At 42.5% G+C, this 18,798-nt stretch overlaps 1 protein-coding gene and 1 long non-coding RNA gene across 9 annotated transcripts in view; one reads left to right on the top strand and one right to left on the bottom strand.

Annotated features, from left to right (window-relative positions):
* Nucleotides 1–1,841: 1,841 nt before the first annotated feature.
* LOC142829968 (uncharacterized) lies at nt 1,842–5,104 on the bottom strand. Its single transcript, XR_012904948.1, has 3 exons — nt 4,972–5,104; nt 3,713–4,615; nt 1,842–2,092 (listed from the first exon to the last, which is right to left on the bottom strand). It is a non-coding gene; the product is annotated as an uncharacterized LOC142829968 (long non-coding RNA).
* Nucleotides 4,617–18,798, top strand: part of NIPBL (NIPBL cohesin loading factor) — a 312,487-nt gene continuing 298,305 nt past the window's right edge. For 5 of the 8 annotated variants that reach the window (XM_006139462.4, XM_006139457.4, XM_006139458.4 and 2 more), the window contains exon 1: nt 5,211–5,349. The gene's annotated coding sequence lies outside the window, so the exon portion shown is untranslated. Of the gene's footprint in view, nt 4,708–5,209; nt 5,350–18,798 lie in introns of those variants that run through there. The other 3 variants (XM_075932528.1, XM_006139460.4, XM_075932529.1) reach the window with 3 other exon arrangements.

Below are 18,798 nucleotides of genomic sequence, written 5' to 3'. Positions count from 1 at the left end.
ATGAAAATGAATCCCTACCATGACAGCAAGAAGTCCAACAAAACTGTCTATATGCTCTCATAAGGATCTTCATCCCTGGCTCTGGTCCCTTAAAATTCTTTCCTTCACTTGGGCTTCCAAACAAGCTCCCTTTCAGGTGTTTATAGGACTTCATCAGTGGTCTTTTGGGAGAACCTGGGCCTGCTCGCTACTTTGGGTTCCAACCCAGAAGCCTGTAAACAGCAGACACTTACTACTCACTTAAATGTATACTGCTACTTATCTGGGTCTCTTTATCTTCATCTCTCATCTCATGATTAAAGTTCCCACATCCTCTTTCCAAACTCTGGTTGTCCCTCACATTCCTTTGGCCTAGAGGAACACTTTTCCATACTCTTTGGACCCACCTGGGAACTAAACTTCTAAGGCCCCTGTGTTATGCTATACAAACCACTCCTACACCTGCAGCTCACTTTATTTGAGCTTGCTGGATTCTGGTTTGCTACTGTCATGAAGCCTTTCTAGGCACACCTGAAGGACACAGCTTCGTTACTCCTTTCTTGGGATGTGGTGTAGTAGGACCACAGGACTTATAGGAATGGGCTATGAAGGGCCTGGTACCTGCCATAACAACATGCTTTTGGAGCCTCATGTTTGTTTTTCTGGGTTTATGTCAGCGACAAAACTTGTATCATCCGTATCGTGTAAGGTAAATGATCATCTCTCTTTCATGTGGATCCCCTTACCACTGTCCATTTCTTTAGACCTACATGGGCTATCCTTGAAGCTCACTTAGAAATTGCATGTGATGCAGAAGGCAGATACCTGCTTCACTGGAGGTACTGGCCACCGAGAGCACTTTGGGGATTCTCCTAAAGAATATCTGTATAAATTCTGAACTTGAGACATATGGATACCTAAAGGTTAGAATCCACTTCTAATAGGATTATTTGGAAATAAACTCTAAACTGAAAGTCCTGGAGTTTTATAATTTTCTATTTTTTCCCTACAGGAGAGCATAATTTAGCTTTCTATAATTATACATGGCTTGAACATTTAACATAAAAAAAAATATCTTAATACGGTTGTATTAATGCAAATTACTAAAATGAGTGTTAGAGCTTCTGGACTGAAAAAAAGATTTTGTAATTATTTTGCAAGAAAAAGAAAATGAATCTTTGTGTTATTTTATCTAAATTTCCTGTTGCTTGATTATAGTAAGGAACTAGTATAAGGTAACTTAAAATGGGATAGGAATTGAGTGCAAAATTCTATATCAGAAAATAAATGGTTGATGCCAAATTGTAAACCTGAAAATCATAACATAGTTAACTGTACACATATCTTATTCCCCATGCTGCAGGCTACCTTGGTTGGTTTTTTTTTAAATCTGCATCACTGAAAGCTTCACCTGACCTTAAGATTATTTACTTCTTAAGATGAATATTCCCTAATGAATTAATTATATGGTACAATTATTTGTGCCTGTGCATAAGTCAATTCAATAAGCATTACTTTATATTTACATTCTTGGCAGACAAAATTCATCATTGCCTTCCTCCTACTCACTACTGTAATTCAGCCTTCATACCAGAATCCTGAATAACTTGATAAATTTAGAATGCTAGTTGAGCTCCACTGCATTCTCTCACAAGACATATATACAATGAATTCCCAAAATTGTGCACATTTTTCTTAATTGCCAGCAAGTCAAATTTATTTATTTAAAAATATAACTATGTTGTGAGGACTTTCTATTTATGCAGATACGTCCAAGATCTTCCTTAAAAAAATATGTCCAGAAATACATATTACACATGGAGGACTAATCATTAATAGAAACAACAGTAATAATAAAAACCTCTTATATATCACTTTTTATTTGTACATCTCAAAGTGTGTTACAAAGGAGGTCAGTATCATTATTCTCCTTTTACAGAAGGGGGAAGCTCAGATAAAGTGAGTTGCCCAACGTCACCCAGAAGGCCAGTGGTAGAGCCAGGAATAGAATCCAGGTCTCCTGAGTCTCTCTCCAGTGCTTTATCCACTATGAGAGTGCACAATGCAGAACTTAAAATGAGAGAAAACTTGAATGGATAGTTTACACCACATCCTGTAAAAACACATGGAAAAATTATAATGCATACTTATTTTATTAATTTTAACAAATAATCAGAAAATAAAAAGTGTGCACATTTAGAGTGGGTAACTATCTTAGATTTACTGTGATGATGGCCATACGTTTGTCATTTAGAGGAAAAGAAAGCCTCAGCTGCCTCTCATGGACTGAAAAGGAAGCAGGATGAGGCCTAAAGCTTTTAGAGTTATCACCTGCAATTCACTTTTGTTGTAACATTTTTCAGGACTAGAGACCTGTGTGAATACAAATTTCTGCCCAGGGATGTGGATATCTGTGGATAGAAATCAATAGCTACTGATTTGCAGGGCTCTACTTCCAGAAGTCACTGCAGCTAAAGGAGGGGAATGTGGTGCCACCTCTCACAGAAGCCAGCGCCCCACACTGGCAGCGCCTCCTGAACATGTGGCTGTACCATTTCCAGCCGCATTGTTCACTGGTCCTGGAAGTGATGGCATTAAGTTCCTCTCCTTTGGCTGCAGCATCTTCTGGGAGTAGAGCCCTGCAGATCGGCGGATACGGATTTCTATCCGTGGATATCTGCAACCAGGGCTCTATTCATGACACCATAATCTCTCTTCCTCCCGGACATCAATCATATGACTATGTATAATAAATTGTTCTGTAGACATATATGGCCAGATACTTATGGTTGGAGGTGGAGTCCAATAAAGACAATGGAGCGCAGATATATAATTGTGTAGATGGGACTGCAGGATCAGGATCTTACTTTATAATAACTAGATAAAAATATATATTGTTTTTACTTAAGGCCTTAATTTTACAGTAACTCTGAATCTACCATATTGTAACAATAGTTTCCAAAACAAACATTGCTTCTAATAAGTTGATTTTTTTCTGATGCAGAGCTAATGCAATAATGACGTTTCCCCCAAGTATTACTGCCTAATTTAATTAAATAGGGTTGATAAGACAAAAGGGGTGCTATCACTCTTAATCAATTATTCTGACTGAAATTCATAGATTAATGTATGTTATTACTAACACATTTGTGTATAGCCACATTTCACAGAGAAATATTTTACTATCCAATTGTCCCTTCTGTCCTTATAATCTACTAATTGATTTTAAGATATTTTATTGTATGGGTATATTAATACAATTTCCTAGAGAACAAAAACTTGAATCTAGTTAAATAATAATGATAAGTTACAGGTAGATAATACACCTGGCCCTGCCAAGGTTTGTGTTTTTACAATCACATTTTCTGGTCACTTTAACCCCTTCCCTTCTTAGTACTCTGTGAACAATCTACAAAAAGAGGAGGAATAACTGAAAGCCCGGATTTTGCATGTGATGCCTAAGCATTTGCAGAATCAGAATCAGGGCCTTAATGGTTATTTGTAACAAGTATTGGTAACAAAATTTCAAACAAAAGTGTTGTTTAAGCAGTCTTTGACCCTTTATATAAACTGTATGAAATTAGTATCCTCAATACTAAAATACAATATCCCCCCTTTTTTCTTCACCCAAAATATGTACATTTAAAAAGCATTATATTCCACTCTGACACTATGAAATAGTTTTCAATTTGAGAAGTACAGCCACGTTTAAAAAACGATAGTGGAGACATACCTGGTATTATTTCAGCAATTATTCCATAGAGGTCAGAGAGAGTCCAGATGAATTGTATGTAACAGCAATATAATGATCTGGAAGTAATTTATCCAAGAGGTAAACTCGTACATCCAGAACCAAAAGGGCGCACTCCACATTTACAAATACTTACTGTCCAACTGTATGGTCTAACCCGACAGTCCTTACTCAAACAAGACTACAATTGACATAATCCGAGTCTTGTCTGAGTAAGGACTGCAGGACTTCAACAGTTAGTAAAAAAGGAGGCAGGCTAAGCTGTTAACCTAGCCAAAATGAACGACACTTCGTTTTATCATGTGGTACGATCACAAACAATACCTGAATGGAAAATTAAAAAAAAAAAAAACCTTTCAAACTAGGGCTGTTGCCATCGCCAAAGACTCCTTTATGACACATAATAAGCCTAGTAAAATCTTGTAACAAACATTTCAATGTCCAAGCAAAGCGCCTTCACTTCAATAGCAGTCTCTCCCCCTGCACTTGCTCAAGAACGCTGTGTAAAAACAATCAATTATTCGGTTACCATACTCATCTGGAAATCACTCGATACAGCAACATTTTCAGCACGGATTGTTTTAAATCCTGCTACCATAGCATCTTAACACACATATGGACAAGAACAACAATAAAATAAAATCCTGCAAGCGTTCAAGGTCTGCCAAATCGCCGTCATTCGAGCGAGAAAGATTGCCTTTTTTCGGGATTCATTTTAATGAACCTTCTGAAGCCTCTCCTACGAGGAAGGATTTTGCAGTCATGTAAAGTCTCCCTTCTCTTCACCATTAAAAGACAATCTTCTTTCAAATGGCCCCCTCTTCACAGATCGCAGGTTCCTTTTTGCTTGGCGCAGGCCTAAGTGCAAACTCCAGTTGCATTCATCTAGATGAAAAGGGGAAAAGAAAGAGAAACTCAGAGGCAGAGTGGAGAAGGCAGAGAGACAGACGAAGGACATCAGCTGTGGCAGCCGAGAGGTGAGGGAGAGGAACAGCTCCAGCTGCTGCTGTGCGTTGCAGGGTGGGGAGCAGAGCAGTAGTGGCGGTGGCGGAAGCAGGGCTGGCTGAGCGAACGAGGAGGAGGCAAGCGGCAGCGGGAAGGGGGAGGCTGTTGGGTGTTTGGCGCCGGTGGAGGGAGTCATTCCTGCAGCTGCACTTCCGGTCGGCATTTTGTTCTGAGAGGGAGAGAGACACACACAGGATCCTTCCCCCGCCTCCTGCCCCCCCTCGGTACCGACTCACCGTGCCTAAGCTACCCCCCCCCCGCCCGCATACACTCATAGGCACGGAGGGAGAGGCGGTGGCCCTCCGGGTCGATGTGTGTCTCGGAACCGGTTCTGCCCGGCCCGTGTTGATGTTGTGAAGCAGGCTCAGGGGGAAGGGATTTGTCTCGGCCGCTCACCCTCCGGCTCTACATGTTCGCTGCACTGAGGAGGAGACGGAAGAGGAGCCAGCCCCCCTCCCGGCCCGGATTATTGTTGTTATATTATCTCCCCTCCTCCTCCTGCTCCGCGGCGGCGGCGGCCCAACAGCGGCGGCGGCTCCTCTGAGGAGGGAGGGGGGCGGATTCCTCTCCCCCTCTCTCGGGTTCTCGTTGGATTCAGACGCCGATTTGCTCAGGTAATTTCCCCTCCTTGTCTCCCCTTCCCCTCCCTGCCCTCTCCAGCAGCGGGCCGGGCCTCCCAGCGCAGGCGGCCCAGCTCTGTCGGGAGCAGAGGGGATTAGCTGTTACCCGGGTAGAGGGAGAGTGAGGGGCAGCCGGAGGTGTTCCTTGCACAACCCCCTTCCTCTGTCGGGTTTGGTGGAGGAGATTGGCTCTTCCCGGGCTGCCGGAAGGCTCAGGCCCGGTGGAGGGCGCAGGCCCGCCGGCCAGCGCCTTTACTCTAGCTCGGGGATTAGAGAGGCGAAGCGGCTTCTCAGTGACAGGCCTCAACCCGGAGAGCAGCAGCAGGAGGAAACAATACAATTAACAGCAAATGTGCAATGATCCCTTGCCATATTTACAACTTCACTAGGGCAGGCGAGAGGGGAGGTCCGAACGCAACCAGCCCAGAGAGTTCTCTGGACCGGGAGAGAGCAGTGTGAGAAGCAGGAAGAAACAAATATACCCATTATAGCTAGAAACAAATATACCCATTATCCTCACCACTAAGTCTCCTTAAACAAACTCCAGTTTGAACGCTGAAAAGTTAATACATACGGGTTTGTACAGTTTAAAGTATTGAAATCCCAAATATATAGTAATTGACTCGCGCTATAATCACTACTTTTATTTATAGAATACTAGCCCTTGTTGAACGATATACACACCATGAACACCTGCAGACCCGAGGAAGTACACGTGGAGTATAGTGTGTGTTTTCAATGTAGTGCATAAACATAGATACTATGTATATTTAACCAGTAATTAATTATAGAAAAATCGTGTTTTATGCTTTCTAATAACTGGAAAAAATAGGCAGAGGTCGTGTATAAGAGTTATAAACATATGGCATTTCAGGGATCAAAGTAAAGCTGAGATCTTACCCTAAGAATATGGGACTTAAGTTAAGAGTCATCCTTTCTTGTCAGGTCAGAACATTTTGAGGTCCCAGGATTGTTATTGGCTGTTTGTGTCCATGCTGTTTGTGTAGTTAGGTGTCATCTTAACAGGTCAAAAGTGTCTGTAAATGACTTTTGATACGTGTCAGATCTTTAAAAGTAAATGGTAGCTGATTTATATTAAAGTAAACCTTGGATTAATGTGTAGTGGGGGTTGAGAATGTTGGGAAAATGTGGTAAATTTAAAGTAGTGGCTGATAATCAGTGAATACTTCCAATAAATCTTCATCATTAGTGAAAATTTGCTTTCGTCGGGCAGTTTTGATACTAAGTTTCATATTCAATATTGAAAGGAAATGTTAAAGTGGCTAAAATGTAGCAATATTGCACAATAAACTTTCACTATTTTGTAGTAGGTTTTCTTCTTATTCAGAGAGATGTCTTGTTACATTAAATGGTTAATGTGTCTTTAAAAGTAACTTTCTGTTTTGTGTTCAGAGTCTTCCTCCTCAACCTTGCTATCTTGCCTCTTGCAGTGTCCTATACATGGTTAAAAGATTGAAGTTAATATAGCTGTCACATAGAAGGCGTGTTTTTAATGCTGTAAATCCATGTAGTAGTCAGTAGCGTGTCCGTGATTTGTATTGGTCAGGGAGCAGTTTGAATTTTAAAAAGCCTGAAGATCCTGCTGAGCCCCAATCCCGGCCTCCCTCCCTCCCACTAATCTCCCATTCCTGTCTTTGTGCTGCCTGGTCCTGTGAGACACTGTTTGCAACAGGGCCTCAGGCCTACATGCGTGGAGAGGAACCATTTATACTTTAATAAAGCAGCTTTTATTTTTAAACTTTATGTATTACAGAGAACTGCAAGTTGTCTCTAATTGTCCTGTCTCTGTGTGTAACTGAATTGCTGTTTGCTTTTGGGCCGTTGGGTGTGTGGAGGCTGAACGAAGTTCTAGTTTACAGGAAAGAAAGGACTGTGCAAAAACTGTTGTTGTACTTGAGTAATTTTCATCATCAGGAAGCGACATTTGCATTAGGGTTTCTCTCATCATTTTTAAAAAACAAGTCTTTGGAACAAGTAAAAATTAGTTTTGGGTAGATGAATGTTAATGAACTTGTTTGATTTAGGCACTTTGATTTTAGTAATTTAAATTAAATAAGGCAATTGACTTTAAGCATGCATGATATGAGTAGAAATTGAGCTGTTTATATAGTTCCTGTCAGTATCTCTTCTGACACTGTTTACTGCTTGTTTTTAAAATCCCCAAACATACATTTTTCTGGATAAAGTTCATATTTATGAAAAACATGTTTATAAACAAACATGGGAGTTATAGACTATGTATTTGTGGGTTTTTTTATCCTGTTTTTTTCCCCTAGGGGATATGCAATGTGGTTAATTCAGAATTTGTAGGGTCATCAATAAACTTTCTTAAACTCAAATATTTGGATATCTATAAATTAAAAGTACTTATGGTACACACTTTACTGAGAGAACTTTAGTTTTAGTTTAAAATTTCATTTTGAAAATCTTAAAATTGTACAAAAGAAGTGGTATTTAATTTTCATTTCTGTTTTTCCTCAAGCATAAGAAATTATGCTGGTCCTCCATTTGTCAGAGCAGTTGTGTGTCCATAAAGAAAACTTCTTAAAAAACAGAAACAATAGTTTACTTACATGTATTTTAACAGCATAACATTTAAAAAATAGAAGTTATTTTTATTAGTGTTAAAGTAATGTGATGTCTCTTGTAACTGAAAGAGAATAGGGAGAAAAACATTTTTCAGTTTATTTTGTGCATTTAACAGCACTTTGTGTATGTTGTAGTTTATTTTCCCTGTATAGTAATTTTTGTTCTTTCTGTTTGTGTTGGTTTTGTACACAATGTCATTTCCATAAAATTGGTACAAGGATTCAGGCAAAGATGTATTTCCTGAAGTTGCCTTTTTTAAAAAAATAAATAACCTGGATTTTAGGATGAAGGTATATCTTTGTTCATTTAAAAAATGTTAAAATGTCAACATGCTTCTCTTAATTGTGGAAATAAAACAGAACTCAATCCAGTGCAATCACTTTTAGGCCTCAATCCTGCATTTGGACATATAAAGTGACCCTTGCACTCCGTTGACTTCATTGGCACTCTGGGCACAATGCCTGTATATGTATCTAACTGCAGGATCAAGGCTTTAGATTGTAATTTCTTTGGGACTGTATTGTGTTTGTTTGATTAGGACAATGCAGCCTTGACTCTGATTGGGCCCTCTGAATACTCACTTGGAGGAGTAATAGGTGAAAGAGATGCTAATTAAATCATGAAATGGTTTGAGCTATGGATTGAAATAAAGGTGTTCTATTGCAGATTTCAGTCTTGTAAGCTGTTAAACACATTGCTTTTATATGTGCCAAACATATGTAGTAATACAAAACTAATATTCTTTTTATATTAAAATTTATTTCATAAGTGCCATTCCAGACACCAAAACATTTTGGTGAAATATCAATAATTGCTTAGGTAAGAGAAATTAAATTACGGAGTTTATGTATCTAGAAATAGAGAAGAAATTATTTTAGTCTTGAAATTAAAAATTCAGCTAAGTAATCTGTTGCTAGAAAATATTTCCGTTGGACTATATATACTCTTGTGTGTGGGGGTGTGTGTGTGTGTGCGCACACACGCATGTACTCAGTAGTTATAGATAATCTCTGGTGTGATGACTTTGGATTTAGAATGGAGAGTAAGGAAAGACTAGACTATCTTAAAATAACTATTCTGTTTCTCAGAATATGACAGTACAAAATATAAACAAACATTAAATGTTGCATTTAATGGAGAAAGAACTGACCATTTTAATTTGGTGCTGCTTCTGAATTTTTCTTTTTCCAGGTCTTAGAAAATTTACTTTTTAGCTTAACTTCTCATTAGAATGATCAAATGATCATAGGTCCAATAATTATATGGAGACATCTTCAAGTCTTTTGTTAATATGGATTCTCTGTGCATTAATGATGACCTTTTTTAATCACAGAGAAACTCTTCTAAAAAGAGAATTATTAAAGGCCTATGCTGAGGATTTACTGCTCCATTTATTTAAATTTTCATCTTTTTATTTCCTTTTCACTTATAGGCAGCATTTGCTTTAAGATGCAAATTCAGACCTCCACCCCAAGTGCAAAAAGGGCCTTCTTATGTTGAAACTGGTGCAGGTCTGCTTCACAAAGGTGAGAGAGTTGGGAATTGTAGAACTGCTTAAGGGAGTTTGGCAGAGACTGGGCAGAACTTAACAATTGTCTTGCTCCCTGCCCCGTTATCTATCACAGAAAACTTGAGTAGTGGTAGAGAGGATTTTGACCTAAATGTACATATAAAATTAACAAGAACTTAATTAAATTGAATATAATCATTAATAGTGCTCACAGAAAGAATTTAAAGATTATACTTCACTTAAAACAAATCAAAAAAGAAAAGAACAATTATTCATGTCTTCCATGTTAAAACTGAAAGATTTTAATACAAAGTATTTTTTGCCTTTAATAAAAGCAATCAGAAATGCTGCTTCATATTGTCATTAGTATTCAAAGTAAATCAGTGTTGTTTCTCAGTGATAGATTTTTTTTCACCTTGATAGCACTCTTTCATCCATAGGTATAAAGGACTCACATTTGTGAAGCAAAGTCTCTCTAGTTTTTGCGAAATAGCATTGCCAAGCATTGATGTGAAACATTTCATTCAAACTCCTCCCCCTCCACCTACCTACCTGCTTACCCACCCATCATATACAAAAACTGTTAAATAATAGTAAGAGTGGAAAGTAATGGTCTAAAAAATACCAGAATTAAAGAAAGTTACAAATGCAACCTTAATTCAGCCCCTGTGTTTATGCATCATGTTGTCGTCTTCATTTACATTATCACTTGCTGCTACTTTCCACAGGCCCAGGTCTTAGTCAGTGCTCAAGATGGACAGTGCTTACAGACTAGCTACCTATTCATAATATATTTTTATCATCACCAGTCAATATATTGCTCTATAACTTATTTACTACACACTATCCAAATTCCATACTGAAGACAGAATTATTAATTTCCTCATGGAGTTTCTGTAGTGCTTACTATTGAAGTATCGGAATGCTTCACAAACTAGAAAGAAGTTATATTCATTACATTCCTGTGAGGTAATATGATCATATTTGTCTTGCCTAGTGCAGTCATATGGCTCTATTGTGGCCATTTTTATACTTCAGTGTTTACCCCCATTATACAGATGGAAACTGAAACACAAGGAGATTAAGGTCAAAATTGTAAAAGTATCCATAAATCTTGGATGCTGATTTTTCTGCATACTTAGTATTTTACATTGCTTAATATTTTCTAAGCACAGCTCCCTTTCACTTTATTTGCATCTGTGAGTGTTCAGTGCTTCTGCAAATCAGGTTTGGGGTGTCCTAATGTTGGGTACCCAAAAAGTGAGGAACATGCAGTTATTGACCACCTGTGAAAACTTTGGCTTAAGTAACTTGCCAAGCATCACATAGGAACTCTGTGGCAAGAAGATGGAATCCAGTTCTTCAGGGTGGCACTATTGCCTTAACAGTAAGATTATCCTTTCAATTTCTATAATTTTCTTCCCCATTAAATACAAACCTTCAACTTCTGCAAGAAATGAGGCTAAGATCCTATAGACGACAGACTTAGTTACTATACATCCTCAACTCATTCTGAGTATCATTTACTATGAGAGACAAGGTATTTTGAAGGGAAAATTTATATGATCATATGATTACTGTCTCATACTGCACAAGGGGGCAAATTACAGTTGCATGGACAACTTTAATTCTGACATTTCCTATCATTTTAGTGCTTGGCTTTGAAATCTCAATTTTCCTTTAACATTGTTTTCATATGTACTTTAGGTTTTTACAATTGCAAACTGAAAAAACAAATTCCATTGTGGAATTTAACCCTCCTCATGTAGGTAACTGGTAGTGTTGGTGACTTTAGATCTACAGCACAGACTTCTAGGGATGCCAAAAAATAGTTATTTTAATAATAACGTAACTGCTAAATTTCTATAAAAAGTGAGTACATGACTACTCAGTGCCCGTCGGGGTGAGGCTGGCAGCTAGTGCATTCCTGGTTCCACTCCTGAGGAGCCCCCTGTCACCTAGTGCTGCTGCCTCTGTAACAGAGGCAGCAGCATGGGGTGAAAGGTGGAAGCTGGTTCATGAGGGGAGACAGTTTAAAAACTGGCTCCTTGCACAGATCAGCTCCCACCTGACTCTCTGCACTGCTGCCTCTGTATCAGAGACAGCAGCACAGGTGGCAGGCAGCTCCCCTGCGTGCTCTTCATTGAAAACTTTCCTGTCTGAGTTTTAAATGTAGAGCATGCATGGCGGGGGAGGGTGAAGGAGGGGAGAACAGGGGTTATTGCAGTTAACTGGGATCGTTAACCAATCACTTCTCTGTTATTTAGTCAACTAATCATTAACATCCCTGAATTCTACCACTTGAGCTTACAGAGGTAGCAGTAGGAGGCTATTACTCTATGTTGACCTGTGCACATTTTTTGCTGGTGGGTTTCATAGCTATTTCCTAGACTGCAGAGGACTGCTAGGTCTCTGAAATTGTGGCCTGCATTAGTCCAAGAGGGAGTGTCTTCTAATGGTTAAAAACCCCTTTTAATCCCATCTTACCTGTATTCCTCTACATTTGAGTTGTGAAGCTTCTATATATTTCCTGGGGAGTACTGAGAGCACAGCAGAGGGAGTACTGAGAGCACAGCAGCACAGTACTGAGAGCACAGCACTTTTTATGCTGGGTGCCACAGCAGGCCTGATATCTTGGGGTAGCAACTAAGTTGGAGCATGCCAGTGCAAGCTTGGGATGTTAAATTGCGAGTAATTGACTAATTGAGTAGTTGATACATTTTGCTTCGACTATTCGATTAGTCGATAGGGCACCTGCCTTTGAAGTGTAGCAACAGCCATAGGGTTGCATCAAAGGCGAAAGCACTGCATAGAGCCTGGGATCAGCTGGAATCTCCCCCACTGACCTCGGGCTCCATGCAGTGCTGCCGCTTTGAAACGCTGCGGGGAGCCTAGCATCAGACTCCATGCAGTGTTTCAAAGCGTCAATGCTGCCTGGGGTCAGCGGGGGATTCCCCCACTGATCCCAGGCTGCACACAGCGCTGCGGCTTTGAAACGCCGCGTGTAGCCTGGGGACACCCCAGCTGGCCTGTGGTATTTGAAAGTGGCAGTACTGCATGGAGCCCGGGATCTGGCCTCAGGCTCCATGCGTCTCTGCCACTTTGAAGTACCTCCTCCTCCCCCCTCCCCCCTCCCCCCATGCCTCTTTCTGATAGAGGCGGGGGGGGGGCAGGAGGAGGAGGGATAGCTGGAGAGACTAGTCAATTAACCTTTCAATTAGTCCTTCACATCCCTAGTGCAAACTGAATGTTTAGAGAATTTTGATGCCAAGCTCTAACAAAATTCTGGTGCGCATATGCAGAGTAATTTTTAGAGACTTACAACAGACACATTTGGGAGGTTTTGTATACAGACAACAAAAAGTACATCTCTGACTTCAGGTTCCCTGTTTCAAAGTAGTGAGATACTATTGTTTCTCAGTGTTACAGTTGCAAGGATTCTTTTTTTAAGTATTGAGAACATTTTTCTCTTGCCTATAACAGCTGAACTGTTTTTGCAGAAACTTAAAAAGTTAGCTTGAGGCATGCACCTGGTATAACAAATTTCAACCCAAAGGATTAAAATTTGACAAAGTTGTAAGTGAACTGAAAATCTGGTGCTTAAAGTGTCAGCTAACTTTAACAATAGATATTACTGTTACCTCTGCCTTTAACTATGGGCAGACATCCTTAATTCTGGCATTTCCTGTCTTTTGAGTACTTGACTTTGCAACCTTTAATAATTTTTCATATAGTTTTTATGTATAATATAAAATTATCATTTGATACAGTAGTGTTTGAATACGTTGTTGACTTTACTATATTTTGGTGACTTGCTTGGATGTCGCTTTGGAAACCATTATTTATAGTATATATAAAACATACATTTATTTGTGTGAATGTAACATGTTCTGAAGTACTGCCACCTAAACAAGCAATAATGATGTAGCAAGCTAAACAAAATTTTAGTTATGGCTTGTACATTGTAGTAAGAGTCTGGCCCTGCCAGCTTTCTCATGTGAGAAGCCTGTTGAAATCTGTGAGGATACTTGTGAATAGGGTGCCCATATTTCCATATGCTGAATACAGGACACCTGTAAAATTTCTAATATTCAAGCAAATTCAACTGCAGTCAGTCAGAACTATGTAGTACAAACATTCAAGTTGACTCACTGAGCCCGTGTTAAAAAAGAAATATTGCATAGTTGGATTCTTTTTTTACGTTATTTTTAAGGTTTTAGAGTTCACATGGAGAGGTTAGGCATGCACTCCTGTCCCTCCCCCCCCCCCCCACACACCGTAGGTGGTGACACGCACACATTCTTGTACACCTCTGTTTCACTGAGGGTTGACTGACTAATCTGACTGTCCCTGCCCTGTGCTCTCTGCCCTCCATGCCTGTCTGGGACCCTGGGATAGACTGCTTCTCTTAGTACCTGGCTCTGTGTCTTTCTGAGGTCATTGGGTGGACATGAAGGTGCATATTCCCCCTCCCTTAATTTCTGACATGTTTTACACCAGAATGTGGCCAGCAAGCCTGTGTTCCCTCTAATTTTTTCATCCAAGTGTGGAATTTTGTGTGTACTGAGACACGTGTGGAGATGCGCCTCCTGTAGAAGCATATGCTACTGGCTTTGGGCACTCTGCTAATCAGCTGGGTGGCCTTTGAATCTCTCCTATGTGCCTGCCAGTGTTCCCACTAGGATTTTCCACCTGGGAATGGAGTGAGTTTTGTCTTGTGCACCAATATTGAGTTCACATGTGCTTGTTTGGATGTGTGCCATTGTGGCACCCAAGTTATTAATAAATATCTTATAAATCTCTGCCCTTTCCCCTCTACTGCTGTGTCTCCCACCCTCCCCTCGCCCCATCTGCTCCCCTGGTGCTTGCTGCCGCCCCCCCCCCCCACCTCTCATCCTCCTCTGCTGTCTTGGCTCCTGCCCTTTTCACTCCCCTCAGCTCTTTGGGGACCTGCCCTTCTCTTTCCCCTGTTCCCATTCCTCCTCTACTCTGATCATCTGTAGCTACCTCTCTCCATTCCCTCTCCTATCACCTCCCTGTACCCACCTGTTCTTCCTCTCTCCTCTGTCTTCTGGTGCCCAGCTTTCCACTCCACCTTTCTGCCCTTCTGCTTCACCCCCACAATTCCCTTGGCACCTTCACCTTCACTTACCCCTGCACCTTCATGGTGCCTTCTCCTTCACTCACTGCCCTGTCCTCCTTGCTCTTTTTCTCCCTGGTGCCCACTACCTCACCATCCTCTGCCCCAGTTCTCCTCATGTCCCTCTGTGCCCTCACACATGACTTGCTCCATCCCCTGCCACACCTCCTTTCAACCCGTCTTCTCCTGGCACCCACTCCTCTCCTCCCTTCTTCCTCCTACCCCCATTGTCCCCTCTCCTCTCCCAACATTATCCTGTCCCCTCCCTTCTCACATCCCCACTGACTCTTTCCTTCCTCTCCCCCTCCTGCCCTTTTTCTCATTGTCTCCTCTGGGCTCCCTGGCATTTATCTCTCCTCCACCCTGCCCTTTGGTGTCTGCCCCTTTCTCCTCCTGCTCTGGCCCCCTCCTCTCCTCTCAGCACAGTCCCATTCCTCTCCTCACCCCGACCTTCCCCTCAGTTCTCCCCGTTCCCTAACTTTCTACATTTGACATGGAAAGCAGTTTGTGGGGGTTGCAGCCAGGGCGACGGTTGTATTTTTAGTACTGAGGTTCTGGCCCCAGAAGCCCCCACACTCCGGCTCCAGCTGCTCCTGGGGCAGAACTGCGTGCATCGACTGGAGCAGAGACTGCCCGCAGTACTGTTTTTAGTACCGCGGGACTGTGGTACTAAAAATAGTATTGCAGGCAGTCCCAGCTCCAGGTGGAGTAAAGCAGCAGCCACACAAGGCCCGTTTGAGCTGGGGAAGCCTCAGTGGAACAGCCTCAGCTCATGCACCCTGGCTCCGGGAGGAACAAAAGGGCAGTCGCCTGCTGCCTGGAACCCACCAGGCCATCAGCGGCTCTTGCTGCTGCCACTCACCTTCCATACCAGCCAGCGAGTGCTGCTGCACGGCTCTTACAATGACGTGGGCAGACCTAAAATTTTTAGTATGCAGGCATGCAGCTTAGAGGGAACGCTGGTGCCTGCACCTAGGGAGTGCAGGACTGCTTTATTCCCATGGCACTTATCCCTGCTGAGCAGTGATCACTGCCAGCAGCAGCCTTTCCTCAGTCTGAGGAAGGGAAGTGACGAGAGCTGCTTCCAGCCACAGGGAACAGGAAGGGAAGAAATGATGACTTAACCCAGTGGTCCCCAATCTTTTGGGGCTGCCGGCTGCCCGGGGGCGGGGCTGCGCATGCTTCACGTGCCCAGGGCGCAAGAATGGCTCAGGCAGGCCCTGGTCACTAGGTGGGCACACATAAATGCCCAAGTGGCCACCATGGTGCCCACAGGCACCGCGCTGGGGACCTCTGACTTAACCCATGTCTTTGCAGAGCTGATTTCCTCTTTGCCCACTTGTGGCTGGAACCAGCTTGTCCTTTCCTGTCCACACAGTATTGAAAGACATTTAACAGGTCCAAGATGCTGCTGGTCACTGATATAATCCAGTCACCTCCAGCTATAGCGTAGACAGGAAGGGATTAAACCCTAAGGATGCTTTGTACACTAGGGCCCAGGGTACCTGACTTCAGGGTATTCAACAATCCCAGCCAGAGAAGTGGCTCACCAGGGATAGGTGCCTGGGGGATAAAGCAGTCCTGTACTTCCTAGGGGCCGGCCCAGGGCAGGAGAGCTGGCAGTGAAGAGGGTGCTAAATCTCCTCCCTGAGGGCTGCTGTGGAGCCTGTAGGATGAGGCAGGAACACAAACAGGTTGGAAATTGTCGTCCCCCACCTCATTGCCACTCTAAATCTTAGTTGAGGGACAGAGAAGCTTCCCCATACCAGCACTGTGTGAGGCTTTGACACTCCTGGCTCCCCCCCCCCTCCCACTTTGCTCCAGGCTCTTAAGCTTTCCTGGTGGGGCAGGCTCCTTCCTTCCCTGAGGTAGTGTGGAAGGAAAGAGCTTGTTGATGAGCTGAGTGCTCTGACCAGGGACTAGTATTCTGCACTACTGGGATTGATTTGCACCTTGCTTTGAGGCAGGGGAAAGGGGAGAGGATATATGGAGGAGCTGAATGCCTGGGAAAGAGTGAAAGGGCAAAGCAGGGAGAAGACAATGAGAGGGGATGCTTGTAAAGGGCCTAATTATGTCAGTTTAAGCAAAAAGAGTGAGAAGTGTCATTCTTCTGGTCTTATTTTGTGGTTAATAAAGATTAAAAAAAGTAAATGTGCTTTCATTCTGAAAAGTGACCCTGTTAAAAATGGCATGGTTGTGTCAGTGATTTCCAGATCAGATGTGCTCAGTTTTCAAATTAAAAAAAAAAAAAGCAGCATTCTGATTCAAATACTGAAAATTTAGGTTGAGCTCTGAGAGCCAATCTGGATTCTTTGTCTCTCTACATGATTGTGACTGATAAAGAATCTGCAGGGCATATTAGATTCTCAGTTTCACTCACGTGGCTTCATTCTCAGATGATGTGCTCAGGAATGCTTGTGAAAATTCATTGATCTCAGTAGCTTCACACAGGTGTAACTTATTAGAACATATACATCAATATGTTTAGTGTTTACTAAAATGGAATAAAATTCTTTACACAGTTTTACTGTATTCACTCAGTAAGGCCCACATGCTTAAAATGCGATGAAATATTTAGTCACCACATTCAGCTGATATAACTTTGAGTGTACAAAGGAACAGATCTGTTTAAAAAAAGAAATCTTCTTTTCTATGTAGTCAATTTACAGACTAAACCCACACCTTTAAGGCTAATATGATCTTTAATTTGGCCATGCTATTTATACAGTAGTATTGATAAGAAAGCAGTATCATTATTAACTTCCTTAGATTTTTGTTCATAATTGCTCTCTATCATAAAAAAAAGAATTCCTGAGGGACAATAGAGTGACATCACCACGTTGCTCTGTATCCCTCTGCCCTCAGCTGCCCTGCCTCCTCTCTCCCCAGTGTTCGTAGGGGCAGGGAAAGCCACGAGCTGTACAGTCTGCCCCCTCCCCAGGGCGGCAGGGGGGGAGGGGTAGAAGCGGCAAGCTGCGTGGCCTCCCTCTCCTCTTGGAGGGGGGGGAGGGCAAAAGCTGCCAGCTGTGTGGCCTCCCTTCTCCTGGGGAGGTGGGAGCTGCACAGCCTCCTCCTTCCCCACACACCATCCCTCACACATCCCTGCAGCTGAGACACTGCACCCCCAGTCCACTCACTCATCCCTTCTACTAAGACACTGCACCTCCAGTCTTCTCCCGAACTCTCCCCTGCTCTTGCACCGTACCTCCTGGCCAGACACACATTCCCAGCCTGCTCCTGCCCCCTTTCCCTTGGCCAGACACCCTGCCCCCAGCCCTCTCCTGTATCCTCTCCCTGGCTAGATATCTACCCCAGAGAGAAGGGGGTTGGCAAGTGTAGCAAGCAGAGGGAACAGCCCCCCTAGTCATTGTTTGAAAACCACTGTCCTCATGTATGACAAATTTTTTTTAAACTTTTTTTTTCCCTTATGACCCAGTTGAAGAAATTTGTTGATGCTCATGACCCAGCATAATTTGACTAAACAGTGTGGGCTCCAGAGAGGGACTGAGGATGGGAGCTTTGGGGTATAGGAGAGACTCTGGCTTTGGGGTTGTCAGGGCTGTGGCAGGAAGGGCTTACCTTGAACAGCTCCCGGTCAGCAGTGCAGCAGGGGTGCTAAAACTGGCTTCCTGCCTCTCCTGGCACCAAATACCTTTTTGTGCCCCAGAAGCTGCCAGCAGCAGGTTCCCAGCCAATGGAAATGCGGAGCTAGTGCTTAGGGCAGGAGCAGTGCATGGATCCCTGTGTGCTCTCCTCCCCTCACCCTGAACTTAGGAGCCAGGCCTGTTGCTGGCTGCTTCTGAGGTACAGTGCAGTCTGCCGTGCCAGGACAGGCAAATAGCTTGCCTTAGCACCCCTACTGGTCACCTGATCACCCTGCAGCAATGAGACCCACTGCTTGGCATTCCACTACTCATTACTGAGTTGCAACCTGTAGTTTGAAAACCACTGCTTTAGGGAAATATGTTTCTCTGATTTAAATCATGTCTTTCTATATGTCACTGTAGACTGATAAGAGCTGAAAGTAGCTTCCTGAAGGTTGGAATTTCTTCACTATAATTTTTCTCAGTACAGTTCATTAAGTTTACTGATTTTAATGTTAAAGTATTAAAGTTGAAAGAAAGTATAGTGGTACATCATTGTTACTGTATTTCTTAAACTATTATTTGACTGATTTACTAAT

Source organism: Pelodiscus sinensis, chromosome 6 (assembly GCF_049634645.1).
Source record: "Pelodiscus sinensis isolate JC-2024 chromosome 6, ASM4963464v1, whole genome shotgun sequence".
NCBI classification, from domain to species: domain Eukaryota; kingdom Metazoa; phylum Chordata; order Testudines; family Trionychidae; genus Pelodiscus; species Pelodiscus sinensis.
The sequence above is the reverse complement of the archived record's forward strand: the minus strand, read 5'-3'. Positions and strand labels throughout refer to the sequence as shown.